Source organism: Tenrec ecaudatus, chromosome 8 (genome assembly GCF_050624435.1).
Source record: "Tenrec ecaudatus isolate mTenEca1 chromosome 8, mTenEca1.hap1, whole genome shotgun sequence".
Taxonomy (NCBI): domain Eukaryota; kingdom Metazoa; phylum Chordata; class Mammalia; order Afrosoricida; family Tenrecidae; genus Tenrec; species Tenrec ecaudatus.
Genome location: NC_134537.1, coordinates 8,183,877 through 8,206,315, shown reverse-complemented (window position 1 = coordinate 8,206,315; position 22,439 = coordinate 8,183,877). Strand labels below are relative to the sequence as shown.

Here is a 22,439-nt window from a genome sequence, read left to right as displayed (position 1 = left end):
AATGAGGTAATCATGGCCCTGGTGATATGCATCTCAGTTTTAATGTAGGAATAAAGAGTATCTTTCTCTTAAATGATTATTTTGTAAATCTTGAGCTTCCCTCTGTTTGGATCAATTTAGGGATAACCCTTTGTTGTGTGGGGCAATGCTATGCGCTTTAAAGGGATGCTGCAAAAAATGCTGAACGTTCCACATATATGCATTTTTAAAAGCAAAAATCCTCTTTGGATTTCTTTTGGTTAACAAAAACAGGTGCTCCTGTAGCCCTTTTGTAAAAGTGGTGTACAACAAACTTTCAGAAGTGGTGACATCTGTGTCTGTCCTAACACCTGTAACACTGTTTTAATTACTGTAGTTTTAAAGTATATTTTGAAATGGGGATGATTGAGTCCTGCTTTGTTCTCCTTTTTCAGGGTCGTTTTGTAACTCAGAGCCCTTCGCATCTGTGGATTGGCTTTTTCATCTCTGCTAGCAAGACATGGCATCTTGAGCGAGGTTGCCTTGAACCTGTGGATCACTTTGACATCTTAACATTGTTGTCTTCGCAGCCATAAACACTGCTTATCTCGGTCTCCTTTCTTTCATAGCTTTTACCAATGTGTCCTTGGTACCGTGCTTTCAGATCCCTGGTAGAAAGTTTTCCCCCAACATATTTTATTCTTTTAGATGCGGCTGTGAATGGAATTGGGTTCTTGAGGGATTGTTCCTTACTGGTATACTTACTACTGATTTCCGAGTGTTGATCCTATACGGTGCCATGTTGTTGAAGCTCTGGAACCTTCTTGTACTTTCTTTGATGTTTTCTAGATATGTTGTTAGGTGCTGTCAAATTGGCTCCCACACTCATGGCCCTACACACAGTCAAACGAATGACTGCCTGCGTCTGCACCATCCTCTCCTTTGTTGTGTTATTGTCCTATGTCAACCCAAAAGTGGAGGGTGTCTCTTCTCGGATTTTATACTTTACTAAGCAGGAGGTGCTTTTCCAGAATTGGCCTCTCCTGATAACATGTCTAAAGTATGTGAGACAAAGTCTCACCATACTTGCTTCTAAGGAGCATTTTGGCGCGACTTCTTCCAAGACAGATATGTTCATTTTTCTGGAAGTCCATATGCTTTCAATATCTGTTGCCAACACCATACTTCAAATGCATCAACCCCTCTTCAGTATTCCTTAATGTCCAATTTTCCTATGCACAGGAAGCAATTTAAAATCTCATAGCTTCAGTCAGGTATACACTAGCCGCAACGTGGTATTTCTACTCTTTAACATTTTAAAGAAGTCATTTGAAGCAGATTTGCCCAATGCAATACATTGATTTCTTTTTAAAAATAGTTTTATTGGCATGTAATTCACATACCACACAATTAACAGTTCAACAGTATTAAGAAGAGTGTGCGATCGTCACCACAATTTCATTTCAGAACTATTCTTTCTTTTGCATACATAGTGTTGCTAGCTCCCCATTTCCCTCTAACCTTCCATGCCATGCCTCTTCTCTGTAGATTTACTGAGCCTGGATTTCATATGTATAAAACACTCCAAAACACCAAAAGGAAGAAAACAAACAAACACCCAACAATAATGACAAAACAGAAAAACCTCAATAGAAAAAAAGCAGAAAAAACCCCCCAGAAACAACTTTAAATGGGTCAAAAGGTTGTTACATTTTAATGAAAGTGCATCTGCTATAATCAGCTTTATAGTGCTCTCTGATAAGCAAGACTGTTCACATCCCTGGATGGTCCGAGGGGATTCACTAGAAGCTTAATCATGTGGGGACCCTGTAAATGGATTTGGAGAGTCCACTGCATCCAGTCTCCTGAACTGGGTGTCAGAAGGTAAACTCTGATACCATCCTTTGGGTTTGGATTTTATTATTTACAGTCCTTGCATCTCACAGGCAGGTGTGCTTCTTCCACGTGGATTTAATTGATACTTCCCTTAAGACAGCCTTGTTTTAAGAAAAGACTTTATGACCCCAGATGCCATTCTTTCTGATAGCTGGGCACCATCTGGTTTCTTCACCACACTTTACTATAGCACCCATGTCTTCAGTGATCTCTTCATGAGATCAAGTATGAACTAATTACATGTGAGTCTCAAATCCATTCATATATCCATGGGGTACATATATCACTTTAGAGACATCATTATCATTTTATGATAGAGAACATTATAATTCTCCTGCGGCATAATTCTATTTATAGTGTCACTAATTGCATAGGCTGGCTTTCAGACTGCAATACATGAATTGCACAAATTAAATGCTTAAGTGACTGGACACTCTTTACCCAAACAATGGGGGGGAGGGGTAGTTGGTGATAGGGCAATTCAGTAACACTCATTCACAGAGGTCTACCAGACTAATACATATAGGGTCATTGAGCTGGAATTGACTCGATGGCAGTGAGTTTGAGTTTTATATGGTTCATTGGCACTAGAAAGTTTTTATACCCCACTGCTTGCGAGAATGAATTAAAAGATTACATGACCTGAGAGCAGAGGTTTGGCTTTGTCCCGGTGTTTATCCTTAAAGTCGTAGATTCATACTGTATCTGTCTTTTGTGATTGGCTAACTTCACTCAGCATAATGGTTTTCAGGTCCATCATGTCATGAGGTGTTTCATGGTTTTATCGCTGTTTTATAGGATGCATAGTATTCCCTTGTGTGTATGTACCACGGCTTCTTTATCCATTCTTCTACTGATGGGCATTGGGCTCTTTCAAGCGTCTTGGTATTGTGACCTGCGCTACAATGAACATGGGAGAGCATACGTCTGTTCACATTCTGTCTCTTACCTCTTTGGGGTCTATGTCCAGTGAAGTTCTTGCTGGGCTGTACGGTATTGCTAGTCCCAGTTGTTTTAAGGAGTGTTATATCACTTTCCATAATGGTGTACATGTTTACAAGCCCACTAGCAGTGCGCAAGAGTTCCAAACTCTCCATACCCTCTCCAGCATTTGTTGTTCTGTTTTTATTATTATTTTTAATTGGGCTATCATTGTAGGTATCATGTGGCACCTCACTGTTGTTTGTATTTGCATCTCCTGGGTGGCAGTGATCACAAGCATTTCCCGTGTTTGTTAGCCATTCCATTGTTCCATTCAAGTCTTGTCACAGTTCATTGTTTATGCCCTTTTTATCAGATTGCTTTTTCCTTATTGCAGTTTGACAGAATTCTGTAGACTTTAGTAACTAGTCCCTTGCCTTTGTGTCATTGCTAAGGATGTTTCCCTAATCCATGGGCTCTCATTTCACTCTTTTGATGTGCATAAGTGTTTTATTCTTAATAGCTCCTATTCATCTCTTTTGTCTTCTATCTATTGTATACTTCCTATACTTGGTAGTCTGTATGTCCTGCCATAGGGCTCTTAAATTTGTCCCAATTTTCTCATTGAGATCTGTATAGATCTGGTTTTTACATTTAGGTCTCTAATCCACCTTGAGTCCATTTGTGTGTGTGTGTGTGGGGGAGGGTAAGGGTATGGGTCTCATTTCATTCTTCTGAAGATAGAAATCCAGCACCATTTGTTGAAGAGGGTCCCCCTTTTCTATTTAATGATTTTTTTTGGTTCCTTGTTGTAAAACAGTTATCTTTAGGTAGCTTCTTTTATTTCGGGGTTTCTGTACTGTTCATTTGGTCTATGTATCTATCATTGAACCAGTACCAGGATGTTTTGACTACTATGGTTGTGTAGTAGATTTTGATGTTCTCTTGGTTCAGTTGTGAGGATTTGAGTTTTCTTTACATTGAGCTGTAATCAACACTGAAGGCTGTATTCCTTGATCTTCAAGTGCTTCATGTCTGCCTCACTTTCAGCAAGAAAGGTTTATTATCTGCCTTCCTCCATTCCTGATGCTGAGAATGTTATATAGTTCCACTTTTCAGCCTATTTGCTCAGCACACCAATTGAGTAAGTATGGTGAAGGGCTACAACCATGATATAGACCTTTCCTGATTTTAAACCATGCTGTATTCATTCCCCTGTTCTGTTAGAATGCCTCTTGGTCCATGTACAGGTTCCAACTGAGCACAATTAAGTGTTTTGGAATTCCCTTTCTTAATGTTATCCATAGCTTTTTATGATCCACAAAGTCAAATGCCCTTGCATAGTTAACAAAATAAGTAAATATCTTTCTGGCATGCTCTGCTTTGAGCCAAGATTCATCTGACATCAGTAATGATATCCCTTGATACACAGCCTCTATGAATCCAGCTACAATGCCTGGCGGCTCCCTGTTGATATACTACTGCAACCATTGTTGAATTATATTCAGCAAAAGTTTACTTGAATGTGATATTGTTATTCGAAAATACCAACATTATTTTGGGTCACCTTACTTTGGAACAGGGACACTATCAGTTTCTTCCAGTTGGTTGGCCACGTTGCCCTCTTCCAAATTTATTGACACAGACCAGTGAGTACTTCCAACACTGCATTAGTTTGTTGAGACATTTCAATCGATATTCTGTGAATTCTGGGACCCTGATTTTGCTCGTTTCTCAGTGCAGTTTTTCTTGTTACCTCTTAAAATGGCTGAAAGACGACCAACTCTTTTTGGTGCAACTGATTGACTATTCCTTCCATCTTCTGTTATCTGTGAATAGACATAGTTGTACTTCTTTTTAAATTTGGTTGTCTTTTATTTCTTTTTCTTGACCAATTGTTCTGACTAGAAATTCCAACGCACTGTTGAATAGCAGTGGTGAGAGCAGATATCCTTGCCTTGTTTTTCATATCCAGGAGAGACCTGTCAATCTTTTACTACTGAGTGGGATGTCAATTCTGGAAGTACAGTGGATTAAGTGTGTTGGGCTGCTAATTGAAGAACAGTGGTTCAAATCCACCAGCCACTCCCGGTGAGAAAGATAAAGTCAGCTTCTGCAGTCTTAAGACCCCCGTGGAACAGTTCTATTCTATCTTAAAGGCTTACTGTCAGTTGGAAATAACTTGAAAACAGTAGACTTTTAAAAAAATGTTGTTAATGTTCTAAATAAATGCACTCTATCATGTTGAGTAGGCTCCCTGCTATTCTTAGTTTGCTGAATAGTTTTATTATGAAGTGTTAGGTTTTGTCACAACTTAAGGTTATTAAGATTTTCTCCAGATGTTTTATGGGTTTAGGGCTTACATTTAAGTCTATGATTCATTTCAAGTTCCTTTATCATCCAGTTTAAAAGGTTAACGGTCATTAAAAAAATACTCAGCAACCCAAGTTTCTCAGTATCATTTTTTGAACAAGTTTTTCTTCATGGACTTTTTTGTCTTTCATGGCACCAATACAACAGTTCTTTACTACTATACCTTTATAATACGGCGACATGAAATATGATAAATTCTTCAATTTTGTTTTGTTTTTTTATTGCTACTTTACAATTGACATACATTTTAAAATCATTTTGTCAATTTCTAAAAAATCTTGCTGAGATTTTGGTTGCATTTCCATGGAATCTGTGGGTCACATTTTGAATAATTGACATCGTAACCCAAAAAACTTAATTTTGTAGTTTTTATAAACATCTGACACTTTTGTCATCATTATTCCTAACTATATCATCTATTGAGAAGCCACGGTTAATATTGGCTTTTGAATGTCAGGTTCTTTGGTAATATGCAAAAAATAAAAGCTGATGTTTAAAATATAAACAAAAACCCGAAAAAGTATCCCACCAGCTGCTCTCCTCCATTGGCTCAGGGTGACAGCTCACGTGCAGAGAACGGCATCTCTTGGGTTTTCAAAGCTTTGGTCTTTGGAAGCTGGTCAACAGGACTTTTCTCCAAGATGCCACTCGGTTGGTTAGTGGTCAGTAGTCAACATTTTACCCCGTCAAAATAAAACCAAACTAAGGCGGATTTCGACCCACACCAAGTTTGCAGCAGGTATCCGACACTGTAAAATCCCTACGGGAGCCGGCAGCCTACACCGATCCCCGAATCTCTGTCTCCCTGCCCGGGCACATCCCCGTGCCTCATTCAAATGCCATGGCCGGCCTGTGATTTCTTTTTCACGTCTTGTGGGTCAGGAGTTCCGCAGGCAGGAATGGGCCTTAGTCACCAAGAAGAGGGCCTGTTATCCAATGGAAATAAAGGCTCCGTCTTTGGCTCGCTCTTTAAATTCCCGCCTCTTTCTCAAGGACGTCGATTGAAGAAGAACCCAGTCTCCGCGTCTCCGCCCAGCGCTGGTGGCAGGGGGCCGATACCCAGCGGATAGAGCGGGCCTGTCTATCCGATCCTCACTATGGTCGCGCGCGGAAACTACGAGGGACCACCGAGTGCGCGATCCGCCAAGATTCCTAGAGAGACGCGGGAGGGGGGACAGGAAGTGGACGGGTCAGTGTGATGACGCGTTTCCTTAGGCCGAGTTTTAAAGGAACTGGGCTTGATGTCCATGGCCGGTGCGTTCGCTGAAACGCTGAGGGGCTTCGCTGACCCACGGGGAGCGGGCCTGGCTTGGCCCCGGAAGGACGCGGACGACCCCAGGGGTGGGGGCGGTGACGGGCGCGTCTGCTCCTGACTTTTGGTCTCGACCGCAGACGGCACGCCCTGGCCTGGTATCCGGGCACCGGCTCCGCCCCGTTTCTTACCGTGATTGATGGGGCAGCAGACCCACCGCAGGGCTATCTCTGCCCACCCTCTGGGCCACGCCCCCTAGAGACCCCTCCACTGCCTCTAGTTCCTGGGCTCCGGCAACACCCACTCCGTTTTAAGTGTCACGGTTGTGACCACAGAAAACATTATTTTGGGTGGCATGGCTTTCAGCTCAGCCCGGCAGCTTTTCATTGTCTAGCGAGCTACCAGAATGCTCAGGACGTTGTACCACGGGACTTTCATGTCAAGATGTAACTTAGTCCCCAAGTGCAAAGTCCAGATAAAAGATTCCGAATTGGTATAATACATTGTCAATCTAATGGCTTCCTTCATGCACCCTTAACATATGTATTCAATTATGGACTTATCACTCTTTTCCAAAGCTGAGAGATGATAATTCTTTATTTCCACACCTGTTTATTCTTTTTGTTGCATCTTTTTCATTTTGCTTTGTGGTTAACATTGAAATTCTGAGGATTCAGACTTGACTGGTTTTCACAATCTGTTCGTTGAAGTGATTTGTCTGCCTCAAATCAATAGGGCTTTTCATGGATAGCGTCAGGAGTGTTTGAAACACTGCTATCCAAGTGATTCCAACTCAGCCCTGTATTTTAGGAGTATTCTAGATTATTTGCATTGAACTTTAATATTTTTATAAGCATATACCTTTTAATAGCTCAGTCTCTTGATCTAAAGGTCTTTAGAGTTTTCCAATGTATGATATATTCACTCTATAAGAAAAGGAGATTCAACAGGTTCTCAATTTCTAACATGTATTCTATTTACAAGTCTTTACTACACTGGTTTACATTGAGTAGAAAAGCTTTCCTTGACATCACCAGCATTTCCTGTGAAGATTTTGATGTTTCCTTTGATGTCTTTCTGTTCATGTTTTGAAGGAGCCCTGGTGGCATCGTGGTCACAAGTTGGGCCGCTAAGGGAATAGTTGGCAGTTTGAAACCACCAGCTGATCTGAGGGAGAAAAGGCTTTCTACTCCCGGTAAGCTACAGTCCTGGAAACTCGCTGGGAAAGTTACGTAGTCCTGCCCTGCCCTATAGTGTCACTATGAGTTGCCATTGACTCGACGGCAGTGAGTTTTGTTTTATCTTGGTTTGGGTGATGTAGTGGCATTTGGGTTGGGCCGCTGAGCCCAAACAAGATCAGCAGTTTGCACTCACCAGCCAGTGTTCAGGGGGAAGAGGAAGGTTTCTGCTCCCATAAAGATTGACAGCCTCAGAAACCTGGTGTCCACAGGGCTGTCTGAGTGTGAGTGCACTCGATGGCATCGAGCCTGTTTAATTCGTGCTTTTAACCACTTTTTCTTACTAGAGTGTATGAATCTGCCAAGAAAGCTGATGCCTAGGATCATTTGACAACATTTCCTTGGGTTCACTTTTCTCAGCTGCTCCATCTTCAGAATGCCATGGGCTTGGTAAAGCTGCAAGAACTGAGTTTGGATTGTGGATTTGTCTGTTCCTGCAGGATGTACCAGTAGACGGGGAAAGTTGGGTGTGGCGGTGGCATCTGCTTTGGCTTCAATCAAGGCAGTCAGAGGTTAGAGATCCACTAGGGCTGGTGGAGGAACCCTGGTGCCACTGTGGGCTGTGTTGGACTGCTGACTGCAAGGTCAGCAGTTCAAAAACCACCAGCCATCCCCATGGAAGAAAAATGAGGGTTTCTACTCCCATAAAAATTTACAGTCTCATATCTTGCCCTATCCGGAGCAGGCAAGATATGACAAAATAACAATGTATAAATTACCAAGGGCACATGAGGGAGGGGAGAGCGGGGAGGGAGGGGAAAAAAAAGAGGACCTGATGCAAAGGGCTTAAGTGGAGAGCAAATGCTTTGAGAATGATTGGGGCAGGGAATGTGCGGATGTGCTTTATACAATTGATGTATGTATATGTATGGATTGTGATAAGAGTTGTATGAGCCCCTAATAAAATGTAAAAAAAGAAAAGAAAAAAAATTTACAGTCTCAGAAACCCACAGGGGTCAGTTCTCCAAAGACCCTGTCTTTTGGGTTGCTGTGAATTGGAATTGACTTGATGGCAGTGAGCTTGGTTTTCTGTCTTTCTTTTTTTGAGAACCTGCAGAATTTTGCTGATTGGAGATAGCTCGTCTAACCAGCAGTAGCAGTCACATTGCATCGTCTTTAATGGGTGTGTCTTGCAGAATCAGTTCACCAAAGGATAGAATCCCTACTTCCCAGTAATGGACTAAGTAGCAGAGAATGGGATTTGGAACTAGCTTGCTATTGCAGTACTGTGGTGCTGGTGATATCTCATATAACTTGACTGTTGTTCTCTTTGGATTCATCTTCCCCCATCTTGTGCCTGAGCTGTAAAACTAATGAAGCATCTTAAATCTGTCTTGGAAGAAAAATACTATTAGAGAGTTCTCAAAATCACTGACTTATGTTGCTCAATGGGGTTTATGAAGTTGTCTAGACCAGTACTCTTTTACCCAATACAAACAACAACAACAAAAAACAAACTCCCTGGCATCCATTTGATGCTGACTCATAGTGACTCTGTAGTATAGGACAGGGTAGAGTTGCCCCTGTGAGTCTCTGAGACTATAACTCTTTGTGGGAGTAGAAGCTCCATCTTTCTCCCATGGAGCGGTTGGTGGTTTTGAGCTGCTGACCTTGCGGTTAGCAGCCCAACACATAACCCAGTGTGCCACCAAGGTTCCTTTAAAGACTGGGAGTTAAGGACTTTGTCCAGTGTCTTCCAGTGTTTGAATGCCTGCCTAAGAAGCTACTCCTTGCCATGTTTGCTGTATAGATTCTAGGGGACTTTAGCTACAGTTTGAGTTGCCATTTTTCTTTTTGCCTCACAAGCCCTCTCATTCTCCCCTTCTAATTGCCCTCCTGCGATGGCACCTTTGGATATATGGAACTGACAGCTTCATCTTCCTGAAATAATCTGTCTTTCCATGAAGGGGCTCCAAAAGAGTCACAGGAAAATGCTACTCTCTTATCATTCATTTTTCCAAGAACCCTTTGAACCCCCTTTACATACACATGATCCTTTCCCGTGAATGGAAAATCATGCAGTCCATGCAGGCCAGGTTCCATGTGAAAGGGGAAGCAGGAGCGGGTGGGGGGGGGGCAGTCCGTGGGAGTCATGGTCACTTCAGTCTGGTGATTTAGCTTTGTCTGCCTTCAGCTCCTTGGAATTGTCCCTTTCTTCATAAGAGAAATTAAAGACACCAGATGCCTTGATAGCCAGGCTTCAGGAAAGCGCTGGCTCCTTCCATCTCTGCCGGCTTAAGTGTTGAGACAAGACAACACAAGCACTTTATTGAACCTATGCCTGACAGCAAAGATGCATCTGGCTGTATTCACCAAAGGAAAGTTCCAGGTTAAGAGGAGGTAGTTGCTGAGAAGAGATATACCTGGATGATAGGGTAGGCTGACGAATGCGGGAATCATGTGGCAGCAGCAGGAAATGCTCATAGGATGCAGAAGTACACGAAGGACAGGCATGAACTGGCTACATAGAAACCCATTCCTTTATTTCCTGATTTAGCAGATATTTATATTGGCAAAATGTGGATGAATCCCTCAGAGTGCAAATATTTATGCCAGTCATGGTAAGGATTCGAGATTACAATCTAGGAAACACAAGGGGGCAGTTCAACACTGCCCTTTGGGGTTGCTTGAGTTGAATCGACCTAACAGTATAGAGCAACCATGGTCAATTCTGTAAGGAAAAATGAAACCCAGAAGAAGGACAGAGAGGGGAAAATCAGGGGTTGTGAACAGTTTCTGACAACCAGACGTTTGCACAGAAACCAGAGTAAAACAAAGCAGGAGCCCTAGTGGCGTGGTGGTGACACATTGGGCTGCTAACTGTGAGGTGAACAGTTTGAAACCACCAGCCCCTTTATAGGAGACTCCTGTAAGTAGAGTGACAGTCTGGGAATTCCACAGAGACAATCCTCCCTTCTCCTGTAGGGCCGCTAGGGCTTGGAATTGACAGTGAAGTGAAAGGAGCAAGCATTCCTGGCCAGGAGAAGAGCAAATACTTGGGTTCTGAGGCAGGAAGAGCCACGTGTAGAGTGTACTGAGAGAGGGACCCAGGGAGGCTCAGTGAATAGGAAGTGAGGTCAGAGTATAAGAGGAAATGATGTCAAAGAGAGTGGATGTTTTCAAGTAGTATTCTTAGTATCACCACAAGTAAAATTATGCTGAAGATAATTTAAAAATGGTTACAGCAATACATGGACAGGGCACTGCCAAAATTTCACGCGGAACAAGGGGGATCATAGCTCTCAGCTAAATCTTTGTTCAAAACTTCTGTGGGACATAACAAATGATAAACAATATTGCAGAGAATGGGAATTCTAGAACCCCACGAGGTAGTCCTTTGAACAGAACAAGATGCTACCATATGGGTTAAAATTAGGAAAGGCGTGTGACTGGATTGCATCCTGAAACCTGCTAATGTAGTCTGTGTCCTAATCATGCCAGCAGCTGCACTGTGTGGAGCAGAACATGGCATCCGAGCTGGAGGAAGAGCTGTGGACAGCCTGTGCCATGCCGGTGACACCACCTTGGGAAGACGACCGGAAGCACTTCCTGCTGCAGGTCAAAGACTGCGGTGTTCACTGTGGATTGCACCTCAGCATACAACGAAATTCTCCCCACTGCACCAATACGTTGCCGTCACCTGCACAGCAACGGCGAGAGAGCCTGAAAGTGGGGGTTGGGAAGCAAGAAAGAGAAACAGAGACCCGATGGGATTGGAGGTCTGATCAGAGATCAGCGTTCGGCAGCTTCATTGTAAAGCTGGTGCTCAGTCTGTTTGAGGAGCTTGTCAGGTGAAACATTACTTTGTACCTTGCTCCGAGGACTTCAGGGTCCATAGACTCTGAACCCGTACATTCTATTAGCTGATTGTTTGCTTGTCACGTAGACAAGGACTACTGTGAAGGGGCACACAAAGCCTGGGACCGCACCCAAGTCCCCGACTTCTGGGCAAAATCACCTTGTCATCTTGGCAGCTGGTCGGCGGCAGTCAGTAACACCATTAGCAATGGAGCAGAAAAATTGGGCTTGTCCAGGATTTTATTTTGCTTGGATCCGCATCAGTGCCCATGGAACAGCAGTCGTGGAATCAGATGATGTGTTGTGTTGGGCGAATCTTCTGCGGAAGACCCCTCTTTGAAGTGTTACACAGTGGAGATGTCCCTTGGAGGGAGGGGAAAGGTGTATGTGGCGACAGAAGCCATGGTGTTTGTCAGTTCCTTCATATGTCTGGAAAAGCTAGGCAATAAGGAAGATTGAACAAGAATTAATACCCTTTAATTACGGTGTTGGTAAAGACATGAAATACACTATGGACTGCCAGAGAGAAGCACATGTGTCTTGGGAGAAGTATAGCCAGAATGTTCTTTAGAAGCGAGGATGGCAAGAGTTTGCCTCAGCGACTCAGGTCATGGTATCAGAAGACAGGAATCCCTGGGAAAGGACTTCACGCTTGGTAACATCTCTTGGTCAGCAACAAGAAGCAGCCCCTCACGGAAATGGATTGACAGAGGGGCTGCAACATTGGGCTCAAACACAGCAAGGATGGTGGGTGGGGGGTAAGGAGGGCATGGGACAGGACTGGGCAGTGTTTTACTATATTGCTCACAGGGCCACTGACTCAAAAGTGATAGGAGGGGTTCTGAACACCACCTCATTAAGCATCTTTTGGCTTAATGCAGTGGGTGAAAAGGCACCGACAGGGGGAGGAGAGTAAGGAGAAGAGTGAAAGCGGTGTTCCCTAAAATGGGCAATCACCCCCAGGGGGAAGGGGTGCTGGACTGATTGATCGGGCGTCAAAAGCAGATACCGATACTTCATCCTGGCTTCTTATGGGCTCTAGGACCATTTTCAGCTGCCAGGTTGGCACTGGCGAGTGTTTTTTACTGAAAAGGGGAAGCCAAATCAAATGATTTATTCTTAAGGTGAAACCCAAAGAGCTGCCCGCATAGTCACCCCGGTTTATAGATCCGTATGTATCGATGGCCTTGCTCAGGAGTGAATTCTCCCATGAATGGCCCAAGCCAAGCAGTTGTACAGCAGGTGAAATGTCCACAGAAAGTCCAAACTGCGTGGTAGCTTATCCTGGAGCTACTAGCAGAGCAAGCATGGTGAACTTTCCCTGGCTGCCGGGATTTCTATGTCCTCTTCCCAGTTTCGCACACAGACTATTCTGTCACACTCAGACCAGGACCAAATCCAAGCAGGACCGCCAAAGGCCCGAGTATGTGTTCTGGGACAGTAGGACCTTGTCATTTCAGGACCCCATGACCTTCAAGGATGTGGCTGTGTACTTCACCCGTAAGGAATGGGCCAGCCTGGGCCTGCTCAGAAGGCCTTGTACAGGGATGTGATGCTGGAGAACTAGGGGGCTGTGGCCTTCCTAGGTAAGGCTTCCCTGCTGCCACCCTTGGCCTGCACCTTCAGAGGCTTGAGGCGTCTCTTTGAATATTAACTGCGTGGTGGCTTCTGAGGTAAGGACCCTAAACGGCTCACCCTTGGGATTGTCCTGTATGGGAGAGAGATCCACGCTCCTCCCTCCCTTAGAGATGATCCTCTGGACCCAGCAGACGTTGAGGAGCTTCTTGGTGTAGCTCCCTGACCTCTCTCATCTTTCCAATCACTTTGGGGGAACCTCGGCTCTGTTGCCTCACTCCTGGGGCTTCCTACAGCAGCCATTTCCGATTCCTCTAATAGAGTAAGAAACCTTGTTTCCCATTCTAGAAAGGGGAGCACTGTCCGGGAAGTACTCCCTAGGCCTCCTGCACCTTTCCTGGGTACCGTTTGCATAACCCACCCTGGAATTCTTCTCACCTCCCCTGTTGTGTTTGCATCCAGACAGAAACAGACACCTCTGCCTCTGCTCATCATCGTGTCTTATTTTCATCCCTTCAAGCAATGCCACCTGCTCCCAGACCGGCTCTGATCGCTCAGCTGGAGGAAGGAGAAGAGCCACCGGTCAGGCAGGCGCAAGGGTACTCTGAGCAGGAGGGGCAGGAGAGCAGGTGAGTACGCAGGGCGAACCCTCTCCTTTCCAGCTTGGCCTCTTCACCAATATGAAAGACAAGCGTGCGCTCTGCTTAGCTTCATGGGATTCCTGGGATGTTTGATCACACCATTTTTAAACTGGCCAGTTACTCAGTTTCTTCCCATCTTTTAATTCATGGCATGGATCCGTATTACCCTGCTCCCTCATTTCCCACACTAAGATGCTTTATTATGCAAGAAGATGTTTGAAGAAAAATATTCTAAGTGGTGGCTTGAAACCTGTTTTCCCCATCTCTTCAGAACAACTCAGTTCCTCAAATTGGTAATTTCAGTTTTATGTATTGTGAGGACAGGGAGAAATGTTATGTTTTCTTCCCATTCTGTTTTTGGACGCTAGAGACACAAGACATTTTACTCCTAAAAACCTCAGGATGGGTCCTCAAATTTTAGGGATATTTTCTAAAACTGAAAAAGCTGCACCCACAGCCACTGAGTTATTGCTGACTCATAGGAATGCTGTAAGGGTGGGGGGGGGGGTAGAACTTCTCTTTGTGGCTTCCATGGATGGAGTCGCTATGGAAATAGACTGCCACATCTCGCTCTCACAGAGTGCCCAATGGGTTCCAACAGCCAACTTTTTGGTTAGCAGCCAAGTGCTCTAACCACTGAGTTAACAGGGATCCTCAGAATATTTTTTTTAACAAAGCTAAAACAATACTATCAAATTTGTTAAATTAAAAATAATTACACGGGGAGGGGGAAATAATTACTCAGTATTATCCAGAGTTGACTCTTTATTCAGATATCCTTTTTTGTTCTTAAAATACACTTTCACTTCATTTGCTCATGGGATTAAAAATTACAACTGCATCTTAAAGGTGTTTTTTGTTTTGATTCACAAACAGTCCCTTTTGGAAGACATTGGTTGACCTGGTGAAGGGACGGAGTTATTTGCTCCACCTTGTCAGGTTTTCCCTCAGTTGTTTCATTTACCCAGACTCCTCCCACAGCTGCAGAATGCATAATTAGATGTAACGTCATAAGCGTTAGTGACTGCGTGGCGTCATCTGTGGTCTCGTGTCTTCAGATTGCATTGCTGGGTGGCCGTTTGTGTGGCCCGCATGGACCACTGGCGTAGGAAGTGGCCTCCTCCTTCCCAGGGGCCTTTGTCGTCAGTGTGAGAGGCCTCGACCCCAGGCCCTCGTCGTCAGTTTAGGGTTACCCCTGGGGAGCCAGAGGCCTGATCCGCCATCCACGAAGTGACACTCACACCAACTATGAAGTCCTCCTCTAGTCCCTTGGTCAGCGGTGGCACGATGGTGATGTTCCAGTTTCACCTTCTATTAGTTGGTAGTATTCTGCAGAACAGACTCTCTTGTCCGCAGTTATTTTAGAAAGAAAAGGTGAATGATCACCGTAAGTGCCTGGCTCCAGATGTCCGACTGAAGGACAACTCCTGCTTACCCGTTAACACCACGTGACGTTGTCCTCCCTCGGAACCAACCCCTCCCCTAAAAGCATTCTTTGTCATGATCTCCTTCACACGCAGCTTTTACAACATCGAAGAGGTTTGACCCTTTTCTCTGTACAACACCAACCCCACTGCCATTGAGTTAATTCTGACTCACAGACCCGGTAGGACAGGGTAGACCAGGAGCAGACAGCCGGATCTCTCCCCTGACTTGCTGCTGGTGGGTTTGAACTAACCTCACCCATAGCACAAGGCATGCTCTTGGCACTGAAGTAAGGGTAAGTAAGAGCTGTGTGCACCTGTTCTGTTCTCACTTACCTATCAATTCGACTTCAAACACACTTAGCAACTGAGCTCATCTGTACCCGTGAGAGTACAAAACTGCCAGTAATTCCTTCCTTCAGTTAATGTTGAGCAAATAATCATTTGATAGCTTCAAATAGTCAGAATTAAGTTTTTTTTCTGCTTTAGTATGTGCTCAGTCACTAATAGCTCCCTTTTTCTTTTCATTTTAAAAACATTTCCAGCTCACAGGGGCTCCATGACTCTCTCTCCTCTGTCTCAGTGGCTTGTCCTCATCCCTGTGAGGATTCCATTTTCTGTTGATGTTTCATTCTGGATCCAGAGAGGAGGGGGTCGGGGTGGGGAGGCCTCTGTGATGGTGAGGGCTAAGAAACTGGTTCCCTTTCCCTGCTGCCCTCCAACACATCCAGTCGTGCCAGCGGACCGACTGTCTTTTAAAATGTTTCTGAGACGTTGCCTCGGTAGCTGTTTTCTTCAGGAGCAGAGATTCCCCCCAAACACAGATTAATTTTGTCAGTGGGATTTGGGCTCACCCTTTCTCCGAGGGTATTGTTTTTGGTGGAGTTGATCTTAGAGTAACTTCCTCTTGGCGTAACACTTTGAACATTTCATACGTTTCAGACTCACCTTGAAAACGTACATTGTGAGTCTGTACTCTTCCACAATGTCCTATTCCAGGTCAGGCCGGAGGGTTCGCATTGTAATCAGCATATCCTGGGGGCTTGGGGTGGGCGGTAGGAGGGCAGCCCAGAAAGGAGTGCCTCAGCCTGAATGTAGTTAGTTCCCGTGCAGTTTACCACGGGCTGGTCATGGTGGGTGGCCAGTTTGATCCTGTTCCCTCATCCTGTCGGGTTTTCTCCAACCCTGTACATTGCTCATGTTTGCGAGCCATTGAAAGGCTTCTTGACTGTGGGCTCATCATATATCTCGAACATGGACTATCCAAGTTACTTTATTATTATTTTTGTTTGCTATTTCATTAAGCAATGGGAGTCTCGGTTCACTTTCTCTCCACATCTTCTGCTTACTTTCTCCTTGCTGATGGTTTGGCCGATTCACCGCCCTGCTCCTTTTTGGTCTCTTCAGACCATTCTCAAGGTCAGGTGTTCCAACAGTGTTACTCCTTCCAACCAGCCATCATTATCTTGGCTCTTTTGCGTCTTTATCGTAGAACCCAATGTAGCTCTGTTCCCTTTTGAGACCCAGAACATTTCCTCTCCTCCTCCATTCCCTGTGCTCTGTGAAATGGATCAACAAGCACATAAAAGCTGTGTACTTACAGGACACAGTTACAGCCTTGCTAATACAGGTCCCATTCTAACATTGCTAAGAGGTGATCATTGCATTTATGATTTCTCCTCAGGTTGTAAATTCAGAGCTGAAAACGAGCTTTTGACCTCAAATCCGGAACTTTTGAGAAGAGTAAATCCTGTGACTTGGGTTCATAGGAATATCCGAGACCCCATTTTCAAGTCACTTTTGGATCAGATAGCAAGATAGAAAGGGATTCGGGAAACCTGTGGGGGATACATTGAGAGAAAATAAGACCAAATCAGTAAAGGCAGAAGTAAAGAATGAGAAAATTCATAATGAAAATAGACGTCATCCACATGAGAAGTCAGAGAGCAATGTCAGTCCTTGCCTCGCCACACATCTACAACTTTCAGATGCAGAAATTTCCCACCAGTGGGATGTGCCTCATAAACATTTCAGTCACCATTCAGGTTTTTCTCAACCCTGCAGAATCCACATCGGAGTACGCATTGTGGCCAAGCCTTTGCCTTGAACTCCGCTTTTGTTCAACACAAAAGGATCCACACAGGAGAGCGACCCTCCCTGTGCAAAGAGTGTGGTCAGACCTTTAGCTGCGGCTCCTACCTCACTGCCCATCGCTTAGTCCACGCCGGGGAGACACCTTTCAAATGCAAGGACTGAAGCAAGGCGTCCCTTCAGAAACTGGACACACACTGGGGAGAAGCCTATGCATGTAAGACTGTGGCCGGGCTTTCCATCTGAACTCAGCTCCCCTTCCACCAGGTGCTGCACACTGGAAAGTCCCTACCAATGTAGAGTGTGGGAAAGGCCGCACCTGGAACTCACAGCTCTTCAGGCGCCAAAAGATCCACACTGGAAAGAGAGCCCATCAGTGCATGGAATGTGGGAGGCCTTCAGGCAGAAAGCCAGGTTAAATCAGCATCAATGGATCTGCCCTTGTTGGAAAGCCCGAGAATGCAAAGACTGTGGGAAGGTCTTCAACAAGATATCAGGATTGAAACGGCATCAGTGGCGCCATCCTAGAGAAAGGGGTTGTGGGAAAATCTTCATTCAGAATGCAAACGTTATTCGTTCTCAGAGAACTGATCTTAGAGAGAAGCATTCAGATGTCATGGTTGGCTTGTGTGTCCCCCCAGAGTAAGTTAGGAGGCCCACCCTTTCTTGGCCTTGTTGTCCTGACCCAGCTGCACCCGCTGCACTTCCCTCACCCAGAGCACTCACTCCGTAACTGCCAGTCCTCCCTGCTCACTGTCTACACCACAGATGATTCACTTCCTACCCTGAGCCCTTGCTCTTCCTGCTGCCCTAGATGCCCTCTCCTCTTCTTGCCCCCTTTCTTTGACCTTACTTTGCTTTGAAGCTTGCCTCATTGATACTGTCTTTCTCATTATGCCTCCTTCATCTCTGAACTATTTTCTTAAAGATACCCTTAATTTGATTTACAATCCATTTGCTGGATTTTGTGGTGGTGGTTCTTAGTATTTCCCACTCACCTGAGCCAGGGTGGTTTTCAACTCTTACATTTGCAAGCTTCTCCAGAGCAAGATTGATCTACAGGGTGGAATATCCCCAGCTGACAAATAAAGGAAAAAAAGGACCGCATGTCCTCTCAATTTCTCTTGATGTGACTGATTTGTTATGGATTAAGTACATATTTATTGGTACTTATTTGATATCTATTCTTGGTGTAACAAGGAGCCCTGGTGGTGCAGTGGTTAAGTGCCTGGCTACTGACCTAAGATTGGCGGCTCACACCCACCACCTGCTCCATGGGAGAAAGAGGTGGCAGTCTGTGTCTGTAGCATGCTATTTAAAACCAAGCTCCGGGAGTCAAGCCCAAGTTCACAAGAGGGATTTGACATCAAAGCCCTTTAAAATTCTCTCAAATCATCCTATCAGACTTGTATCACAACTTTGTATGTGGCAAAAATAAACTTCAATACTTATCAAATAACAAAACATCAAATTAATTGTAGTTAAGATAACAAAGTTTGCTTACTAAGTTAGAGTTAATTTTGTTCTTTGTTCATTCTGCCTTAAAAGCAAAATCAATACATGCATCTGAAAACCAATATGTTCAAGTCCTAGAGTTTGCTTAATTATAAGTGATTTCTTTGCTCACTGTTTATGAAATCTGCCTATGAAGCAAACGTTCTAAGAGAACATCGAGTCCAGTTCTGTCTTACAAATCTGCTGGGTTGGAGAGGGGCATGATCTGTAATGAAAACTAGGTTGTCAAATCAAGAGAAGCACCATATTTTCCTTGAATGAGAGTTTGTCAGCGACATTTATGTCATGCTAGGAAGTAAGCACAATATTGTGTCATTCTTTCACTTCCAGCTCTATTTCTTTTAAATTTAGCATCACCAAAGTGAATGGTTTAAACTCAGAAGCAACAAAGCCGACATGGGAGAAGCACAACAGTCTGTGTCATCACGAGGAGTTGAAGGGATCAGTAATCAGGCATCAAAGAACAAAAAATCATATCATTGTGAATGAGGTGGAGTGGAGACCTAAAGCACATCTGCAGGCAATTGGACATCCTCTTACGGAAGGGTCTTGGGAGGAGACAAGCCAGTCAGGGTGCAGTGTAGCAACGATGAAACATACAACTTTGCTCTAGTTCCTAAATGCTTCCTCCCACCCTCCGCACTATCATGATCCCAATTCTACCTTACAAATCTGGCTAGACCAGAGGATGTACAGTGGTACACATAGGACTTGGAAAAACAGGGTATCCAGCATAGATGATCCCTTCAGGACCAGTGGTGAGAGTGGTGATACCAGGAGACTGGAGGGAGGGTGGGGTAGAGAAGGGGAACTGATTACAGGTATCCACATATAACTCCCTCCCTTGGGGATGGACAACAGAAAAGTGGGTGAAGGGAGACGTCAGACAGTGTAAGATATGACAAAAATACTTTATGAATTATGAAGGGTTCATGAGGGAGGGCAGGGGGATGAGGAACTGATGCTAGGGGCTTACGTGGAGAGCAAATGTTTTGAGAATATACAAATGTGATTTATACAATGGATGGATGTATGGATTGTGATGAGTTGTATGAGCCTCCAATAAAATGATTTTTAAAAAATCAGTATTTCAGTTTGGGGCTTGAATGTTTTTAGTTCTTTCAATTTGAGATATGCTGAGTGAGTTCTTCCCTTTTGGTTTTCTAACTCAAGGGCTGTGCGCATCTCAGTATATTTGGCTTAGTCTTCTCCAGCTGCCCTTTTAAGTTTGCTGTTTAGAACTTTGACTTCATCATTTCTTCCATTTGCTTGAATTTCTCTGATGAAGAGCAAGTTTCTAAGTCTCTTCTGACATCCACTTTGATCTTTCTTTTCTGTGTTTTAATGACCTTTTGCTTTTTTCATGAATGGTGTTCTTGATATCCTCCCACAGCTCATGTTTTCTGTCATTACTGTTCAATGCAACATACATGTTCTTAAGATGTTTTCGAAATTCAGGTGGGATAGACGCAGTCATGTTCTGGCTTTCGTGGGATTGTTTTGATTTTCTTCAACTTCAACCTGAACGTACATATGAGCAAATGGATGGTCAGTCCTACCATCAGCCCCTGGTCTTGTTTTAGCTGTTGATATTAGCTTCTCCACCAGCTCTTCTCGCAGTAGTCCATGTGGTTTCTATGCATTCTACTGGAGAAGTCCATGTGTATAGTTGACGCTTGTGAACACAGGGATCCTCTAAAAACCTTTCCCCGGATTTCCACATCACCAATGTGCCTGCCTTCCACTGGCTTCCCTCATTACTCTTTGCACTTTGGCTGGAGTATGGAAGCAGTAGTGAGTCATCCTAGACCCACGTAGATAAGACAGCACCTTCATGGTGAAGCAAGCCCTTCAGCTCCACTGGATCTCCATCTGGACTTTTGATTTCCTCCAAATCCAGAATGGAAGGATCCAGCTCTGGGTGGGAGATCAGTGTAACCAGCTACAGCTCCCAAGGGGAGGGAAGGCTTATGCAGGCTCCTTTCCTCTGTGGCTCCTGCTTCGGATCCCTTGGAGCAGGGCCTTGCGTGGGCACCAGGGGCCAAGGCAAGACCGTGTGAGGCCGCCAACACCCCCTTCCTGCAGGCGTGCCTTGCAGGTAGGCGGAGAGAACCACTGAGCTGTGGGGTCCTCCTAGCGTCCTAGAAAGGATCTCAGGGAAGGAGTGGATTGGCTGCTCAGTAGAATGACGCACTTCCGGTGCCGCCATCTTAGCTTCTAACGCCCCCTAGAGCTGATTCTGAGAGGAACGGTTGTGGCGCCAACTGCCTCTTCGTTGAGGCAGCAGGGCCTGGGACGGTGAGTGGTCAGGCCTGGTCCTGGGAGGGCAGGGCCCACCTTGGGGTGCGGGCATGTCTAGGGCCACCCCCGCGCCCTCAGCTACACGCCTGCTGGCCGGGCGGGCGGCGGGCAGGCCCCTGCCCTTTCCTGGCCGTCGAGGCCTACTACTCAGCGTCAGGAACTGACAACAGATTTGAGGATTTCTCCCCAATTCTTTTATTTCTTTTTCTGGTGCTTTCGTATTTCCTTGAGACGTGTCACGGTCTTCTAGGGTCCGCTCGCTTTACGGGACCAGCCCGGGGGCACAGCCACCGAGTCCCCACCCCCACCTCACCCCACCCCGCCCCCACCCCTGGATTCGAGCGCCCCCTCCCGCCTCTTCCGTTGGCGTTGGGGCCCGGGAGCCAGGCGGTGAGCGGTGCCCTCCGTCCCCAGCGTGGAGCCTGTTGAACCCACCCTTGAAGAACGCCCACCTGTGGGATCGGCACGGCGCGCAGGAAGGTTTCGGTCTCCCGGTCCTGACTCCTAGGGGTCGTGGACTCAGGCCCGACTCGGCGCTCGGCGACAGGAGGAGGAGGAAGCGCTACGGGCTTCGCGCCACCCTCCCCGTGGTTGTCGGGTTGGAGCCCGTCGGATCCGCTGGCCGGATCCATCGGACCCATCGGGTGGAGGGCCTGCCTTTTGACCCACTGAGCAGGGCAGCGGTTCGCCCACCACCGCGCCTGCGCAGTGAGCTCTGGCTTCCCGCGCCCGCCCGCGGGCGAGGAGGAGGAGGAGGAGGAGGAGGAGGAGGAGGAAGGGATGATCCCCCGCCCCGCCCTCCTCCTCCCTGGTGGTTTGCTTTTCAAATCAGTACAAGCGCGGCGTCCTGCTGGGCTCCTTGGGCTTTTTGGTGAACAGGGCTATCTTAAAGGCCCACGGTGGGAGAGAGACATTTAGCCCAAAGCTACCACGAGGCATCACCATTTAAGAGAAATCAAGTACATTCCTCCACGAGGTACCTGGTCACTCAGGATGAAGTCCTGCTTCTGTTACCCTTGGGCAGGACATTGTTTCCTTTAAAAATTGGTCGTTTTGCACTTAAAGCTACGGGCTTCACCTTTTTGGAAGCCCCCTAACTACCAAGATGAAGTTTCTAGTATCTCCTGATAGCACTTTCCCCAACAGCCTCAGCTTCCTCTGCCTTCCTGGGCTCACCACGAAGGGTCAATAGAGAGAAAAGTGGGCTTTTTTCCCTCTTTCTTTCTTTTAAAGATGTTACTGGGAGTTCTTACAGCTCTTTTTAAAAAATTTAAATAAATCATCTTATTGGGGGCTCCTACAACTCATCACAATCCATCTACACATCCATTGTGTCAAATACATTTGTACATTTGTTGCCATCATTCTCAAAACATTTGCTTTCTACTTGAGGCCTTGGTATCAGCTCCTCATGTTTGCCCTTCCCTCCCTCCCTCACCCTTGATAATTTATACAT

The 22,439-nt window shown here is 45.5% G+C and overlaps 2 long non-coding RNA genes across 4 annotated transcripts; one reads left to right on the top strand and one right to left on the bottom strand.

Annotated features, from left to right (window-relative positions):
• Positions 1-7,394: 7,394 nt before the first annotated feature.
• Positions 7,395-19,674, top strand: LOC142454756 (uncharacterized). Of its 3 annotated transcripts, XR_012785708.1 has the most exons (4): positions 7,395-7,595; positions 11,080-13,109; positions 13,532-13,640; positions 16,761-19,674. It is a non-coding gene; the product is annotated as an uncharacterized LOC142454756 (long non-coding RNA). The 3 variants fall into 3 exon arrangements; XR_012785709.1 differs by having other exon boundaries at positions 12,897-13,640; XR_012785707.1 differs by having other exon boundaries at positions 11,080-13,640.
• LOC142454755 (uncharacterized) lies at positions 10,101-21,679 on the bottom strand. Its single transcript, XR_012785706.1, has 2 exons — positions 21,436-21,679; positions 10,101-11,874 (listed from the first exon to the last, which is right to left on the bottom strand). It is a non-coding gene; the product is annotated as an uncharacterized LOC142454755 (long non-coding RNA).
• Positions 21,680-22,439: the final 760 nt, after the last annotated feature.